Below are 5,749 nucleotides of genomic sequence, written 5' to 3' on the forward strand. Positions count from 1 at the left end.
TTTCTGGCATTGAACAGAAACAATAAAGTTAGGTTTTACCATGAAGTCTTGAGTTCCAGAATCTTCTTTCTTTCTCTCTTTCGTTAAGTTTAACAAATTTATATTAATCGTCATTTGGCAGTACAGAACTTGAGTATTGCTGGAAATAGAGACATGGGACAATTTGCAAGAATACCAATGTAAGGGAAAGCAACAACTGTAAGAGAAGAGAGTACTGATTGGTTGGCAAGACTCTGGATTGGTAGAGACGTTGCCACGGAGAATGCAGTGTGGCGCATTTGCACATACTGGAAGTTACATATATTAATACACAGGGCCCTGTTCTTTGCAGATAGAAAGAATGTGTACACTGTCATGCAGGCCCACACCTGCCAAGAATAAGGCACATTAGTTTTGCCAAATGGACATTAAATTTCAAATTGTTGCTGGGAAGAATAGAAGGCCTGTTACACGGGGTTGCCAGGCCTCTGGTTGGAAAGACATTTTTGCATATTAACAGACAGGGCTTGTAGATAAAGGAGCTACTCCCTGCTCCAATTCAATCCACAAACAGACGTGGTCTGACCAGTTAGTCACATGATTAACTGGCTGTTGCAGAGTTTGAACTGAGAGTTTTAAATTGGAGAGACAGTGTTTGAACTGGCAGAAAGCAGAATGTTCCTGGACTGACGAAGACCTCCTGTCTCTCCTGTCTGCTCCCACCTCTTTCTCATGGAACTCCAAAACCCATTGAAGACACATGAACCCAAAGAGAGAACAGTCTCCGACAGTGAACAAGGTTTAAGAATATTGGGCACCAGTGAAAAGCAAGATCTATCTACAATCAAAAAGTCTACAGTGAGCTTGAAGAACCGTAATAACAACTCTTCAGATATTGCCTCAAACCTTTCCACTTCGTTTTTCTTCTGCTCTTTTCTGTCTCTATTTACATGTGTGTATCGCATATGCATGCTAGCGTGGGGTGTGGCATTTATCCGTAGGCGTTAACCGAATTAGAGTTTAAGTTTAAGTTTCATAAATTTCAACTTTTCTTCTTCAAATCCAAGAAAACCTCTTTCTGTTTGTTTCTTTGCCTTATAATTGGAAAGCGGTGAACAAGGATTCACCAAGGGGGAGCTAAAAAACACGGTGTGTTTAAAAATAAAACCCTGTTACAGTAAGACCAAGTGAAGGCTGAAAGGGAACCCTAGACCTATTTCTCTCCTGGTCGTAACAGAAAGTTAAGTGCTAGCGTCCGGAATTGACCCTAAGACAAACGAGAGAAATTGGAAGTGGGAAGCCAAATTGTTCCCAATCGAAAAAAAAAGCAAGATTTTAATACAGGTTTTCTTGTGGTTGTTTATGATTGAATACTAACATGTCTGCAACTGAAGCTAGTAGCTGTCCAAGCCAGGGTGAAGTAACTTGGGATAAGTTAAAAGAACTGTCTACGGAGGAGTCGAGGAAAATGTCTGAGCAGTGTGGGATCACTGTACATGGCAAGGCTAGGCAGTCTGAACTTCTAAGACCAGTGGCCAACCATTTTTCCCTTGAATCTGAAGAAGCAGAAACAGGGTTAGAAGCAGACACTGACAGGGTACTGCCAGCAAAGATACAATTGGAACAAAGGAAACTTAATTAGAGGAGAGGGAGAAAGAGAAAGACTTCCAGAAGGAACGTGAAGAAAATAAAAGACAGGACAAGGAAAGAGAAAGGCAGGAGAGAGAGAGAGAAGGTAGCTTCCAGAAAGAATGCGAAGAAAGAGAGCTAAGGCAGCTTGAGTTAACTAGGGGGCGACAGAGTAACCCCAGTGAAAGCATGGCCAATGTGGAGGAACATAATTCAGGGCTGGGTACAGAATTGTTAAAACTAGCTCAATTAATTTCAAAATTCAATGAGGAAGATGGGGAAGTGTTTGTTGTGTCCTTCGAGAAACTGGCAAGGCAGCTAAAATGTCCAGCTAAGACTTGGTCTCTTTTACTGCAAAGCAAGCTAAACGGAAAAGCCCATGGGGTTTATTCCCTGTTGCCAGATGAGAGTTCAGCAAATTATGAACTGACCAAAAATGCTATCCTCGGGGCATATGAATTAGTACCCGAAGCCTATCGTCAAAAGTTTAGAACCCTCAAGAAGCAAGCTCATCAAACTTATCTGGAGTTGAAAGAAGTAAGCAGCTGGCTTTTGACCAGTGGCTGAGGGCACTTAAAGTACAGCTCAGCTATGAGAATCTCAGGGAAGTAATTCTGTTAGAGGAATTTAAACACTCTCTCCCACTCTCCATAAAGACCCATGTAGAGAAGCAGTGGGTCCAGGGAGCCCGGCAAGTGGCCATTTTAGTTGATGAGTTTGCTTTAATTTATGTCAGTTTCCCAGGGAAAAGAACCTTTCCTAATCAGCAGCACAAATCCGAAAAGGACAAAGGGTGGGAAGGTGATAGAAGCCCAGACAGTCCTGGGAGAGAAAGGAAAGCAGGAGACACAGGAGGCCCACCTCTAGCCAAAAAGGAAGGTGCTGTGAGCAAGAGTGAGACCCGGAGACCTGTGTGCTTCGATTGTAATAAGGCAGGGCATTTAAAAGCTGACTGCTGGAAACTAAAGGGAAAACCTGTAGGGTTAATCAGGGCACACCCACTCAGTGAAGAAGAGAACCTGATGGAAAGCACAGCAGAACAAGCTGTGGCTTTAACTGCGGTAAGAGTGAGACCCAGGAAGCTTACAGCTGCAAATGCATGAAAATTTAATAGGATTCCTGAAGGTTATCAGGAATTTGTGTTTGAAGGGAAAGCAACCCCATACTCTTTATGTGGGGCAAGCAAGCCCATAGTAATTCTCAGGGACATAGGGGCCACTAGATCCCTTTTACTGGGAAAAGGTCTGACCGTCCCCCCAAAAAGTGCAGTGAACACCAGAATGGTGGTGAATGGTATTGGAGGACAAGGTATGCCTGTACCGGTACACCAGGTGCACCTGAAGTACAACCTAGATTTGGGTCTGGTGACCATAGGGATTGTCTCTAGTTTGCCAGTGGACGGGGTTGACCTGCTCCAAGGTAATGATCTGGCGGGGGTGAAGGTGGTAGCACCCCCCCAGTAGTGAAAGAAAAATCACAGGAGGGCAGAGAGATAGGGCAGTGGCGGGAGATGGACCCCGGCAGTTTCCCTGAATGTGTAGTGGATCAGGCCATGATCAAACCAGCTCCTCAGAGGAGACTGCATTGGCACTGCAGGCAGACGACAATGAGGTCTGCCTGTCCAAGACTTTCTTTGGAAAGTTAGGAGGCCCAGGGAATGAATTAAATGGATTTTCCCCAGCTGAGGCTCAGCAAGCCGACCCAGTATTGCAAGAGTTAGCACAGGCTGCCCAGTCTGAAAGTGAAGCAGCGGGAATCCCTGATTGCTACTATTTAAAGAATGAGCTACTGATGAGGAAATGAAGTTCTCCTCGCAGACCTGAGAGCAAGCAGTGGACAGTAGTTCACCAGTTAGTGGTGCCACAGAGGTACCGGAGAGAAATATTAAGAAGGACCCATGTGACTACAATGGCTGTACATGCTGGTATACGAAAGGCCAAAGCCCGCATAAGACAGCAGTTTGACTGACCATAACTCCACAAAGATGTGGTGGAGTACTGCAAGAGTTGCCACATGTGCGAGGTTGAGGGGAAACCCCAGCCTACAATGAAACCTGCAATCCTAACTCCTATAATAAAAGCAAAATACTGCGGATGCTGGAAATCTGAAACAAAAACAAGAAATGCTGGAATCACTCAGCAGGTCTGGCAGCATCTGTGAAAAATCCTAACTCCTATACTGGTGTTAGGAGGACCCTCCAGCAGAGGGCTGGTGAACTGTAAAGGTCCCCTGCCGAGAACAAAAGAGGACAGGCAGGCAAAAGGTTAGACAGGGAAGGGGAAGAAGTGACCAAGAGGACAGGTTAAAGGAAGTCCGGGAGGAATCCCAGATGAAATCCCCTACTGTCCAGTCAGCCAACCCAAGCACTCCACCAGAGTTGCTAACAGCATTTACAGGAACCTGCAGAGACACAGAAAGACCTCTAGGGGGCACAGAAGCCATGAGGCTGATGCCTCACCGAGTCGAAATGCCACAGGGAATGCAGTAGAGTCTGCACAAATACCTGCTGGCAGGAGTGTCTCAGAGAACAATGGGTAGATTAACAAAGAATCCTCCCCACAGTCAGAGAAAAAGGGAACCACCCATTCAACAAAGAACAGTACAGCACAGGAACAGGCCATTCGGCCCTCCAAGCCTGTGCCAATCTTGATGCCTGCCTAAACTAAAACCTTCTGCACTTCCAGGTACCGTATCCCTCTATTCCCATCCTATTTATGTATTTGTCAAGATGCCTCTTAAACGTTGCTATTGTACCTGCTTCCACCACCTCGCTCGACAGAAAGTTCCAGGCACTCACCACCCTCTGTGTAAAGAACTTGCCTCGCACATCCCCTCTAAACTTTGCCCCTCTCACCTTAAACCTATGTCCCCTAGTAACTGACTCTTCCACCCTGGGAAAAAGCTTCTGACTATCCACTCTGTCCATGCCACTCATAACTTTGTAAACCTCTATCATGTCGCCCCTCCACCTCCGTTGTTCCAGTGAAAACAATCCGAGTTTATCCAACCTCTCCTCATAGCTAATGCCCTCCAGACCAGGCAACATCCTGGTAAACCTCTTCTATACCCTCTCCAAAGCCTCCACGTCCTTCTGGAAGTGTGGCGACCAGAATTGCATGCAATATTCTAAGTGTGGCCTAACTAAAGTTCTGTGCAGCTGCAGCATGACTTGCCAATTTTTATACTCTATGCCCCGACCGATGAAGGCAAGCATGCCATATGCCTTCTTCACTACCTTATTCACCCGTGTTGCCACTTTCAGTGACCTGTGGACCTGTACGCCCAGATCTCTCTGCCTGTCAATACTCTGAAGGGTTCTGCCATTTACTGTATACTTCTCACCTGCATTAGACCTTCCAAAATGCATTTGTCTGGATTAAACTCCATCTGCCATTTCTCCGCCCAAGTCTCCAACCGATCTATATCCTGCTGTATCCTCTGACAATCCTCATCACTATCCGCAACTCCACCAACCTTTGTGTCGTCCGCAAAGTTACTAATCAGACCAGCTACATTTTCCTCCAAATCATTTATATATACTACAAACAGCAAAGGTCCCAGCACTGATCCCTGCGGAACACCATGAGTCACATCCCTCCATTCAGAAAAGCACCCTTCCACTGCTACCCTCTGTCTTCTATGACTGAGCCAGTTCTGTATCTATCTTGCCAGCTCACCTCTGATCCCGTGTGACTTCACCTTTTGTACCAGTCTGCCATGATGGACCTTGTCAAAGGCTTTACTGAAGTCCATATAGATAACATCCACTGCCCTTCCTTCATCTTCATCACTTCCTCAAAAAACTCAATCAAATTAGTGAGACACGACCTCCCCTTCACAAAACCATGCTGCCTCTCGCTAATAAGTTCGTTTGTTTCCAAATGGGTGAGTAAATCCTGTCCCGAAGAATCCTCTCTAATAATTTCCCTACCACTGATGTAAGGCTCACCGGCCTATAAATTCCTGGATTATCCTTGCTACCCTTCTTAAACAAAGGAACAACATTGGCTATTCTCCAGTTATCTGGGACCTCACCAGTAGCCAATGAGGATGCAAAGATTTCTGTCAAGGACCCAGCAATTTCTTCCCTTGCCTCCCTTAGTATTCTGGGGTAGATCCCATCAGGCCCTGGGGACTTATC

The sequence above is a fragment of the Heterodontus francisci genome, chromosome 1 (assembly GCF_036365525.1).
Source record: "Heterodontus francisci isolate sHetFra1 chromosome 1, sHetFra1.hap1, whole genome shotgun sequence".
NCBI classification, from domain to species: domain Eukaryota; kingdom Metazoa; phylum Chordata; class Chondrichthyes; order Heterodontiformes; family Heterodontidae; genus Heterodontus; species Heterodontus francisci.